Source organism: Egretta garzetta, unplaced genomic scaffold (genome assembly GCF_000687185.1).
Source record: "Egretta garzetta isolate BGI_Z169 unplaced genomic scaffold, ASM68718v1 scaffold202, whole genome shotgun sequence".
NCBI lineage: Eukaryota > Metazoa > Chordata > Aves > Pelecaniformes > Ardeidae > Egretta > Egretta garzetta.
This window is the reverse complement of record NW_009258891.1, coordinates 82,381-83,168: the sequence shown is the minus strand read 5'-3', so window position 1 is coordinate 83,168 and position 788 is coordinate 82,381. Positions and strand designations below refer to the sequence as shown.

The window sequence follows — 788 nt, the reverse complement described above, 5'->3', positions numbered from 1 at the left end:
GGTTGGGCTGGGGGAGCTTAAAGGGCTTTTCCAACCTAAATGATTCTGTGATTCTATGAAAATACACCTCGCACCTAATGCATCCCCACACTTTGGGAGAGGTATAACACAACACAAAGCAGGGAAAACCCCACATCAGACAACTGGGCCTTACCTTGAGGGTCACCTGGCTGATGCCCTGGGGTCTTTACAACATGTCACCCCAAAAAGAGGATGCCACGCAACCGCTGATGAGCATTTCTCTCTGCAGGCAGAGATCTGCTGGAGGGATGCAGCGGTCGTCAGAGCATCACCATCCAAATCCAGCTGTGCTGCTCCTCTTCCTACAAGCTTGGAGAAATGAGTTACCCAGGTTTAAACGCTCCTAAATACCACAAATATATGCATCGAGGTGGATTCTGCACCAAAGATGGTCTGAACAACTTGAGGATTTTGTGTAATTCCCGAGAGGAAGAGAATCGCAGCCGGCTCACCGCCCTCTGGTCTGCCATCCCTCAGAGCCGGGGCACGTAGAGCTCGGAAAGAAAACTTTTAACAGTTTAATTTCCTCTGCGGGCTCTCTCGAGTGTCCCGTTAAGTCAAACCACGAACATTCTCCTTGCCCATCTGCTTCGAAGCGACAGCGGTGCAATTATAAAGCTTTAAATACACGCGTCAGCCGGCAAGGCGTCAGCCTCACGACTGCCCTCTGAAGCCGCGGTTCGGGCTTTCGAAGCGGAAGAGTTGTCACTGTTTTGCTGTTTATCGGCATTTGACAGGCTGGAGGACAACTCCTTCCTTGGGATTTA

At 50.8% G+C, this 788-nt stretch overlaps 1 protein-coding gene across 3 annotated transcripts in view; it reads right to left on the bottom strand.

The window, feature by feature from the left end:
- The window catches only part of LOC104121989 (cryptochrome-1-like), a 15,887-nt gene extending 15,446 nt beyond the window's left edge, over positions 1 to 441 (bottom strand). For all 3 annotated transcript variants that reach the window (XM_009634061.2, XM_035889711.1, XM_035889710.1), the window contains exon 1: positions 155 to 441. The gene's annotated coding sequence lies outside the window, so the exon portion shown is untranslated. The remainder of the gene's footprint in view (positions 1 to 154) is intronic.
- Between the last annotated feature and the right edge of the window lie 347 nt (positions 442 to 788).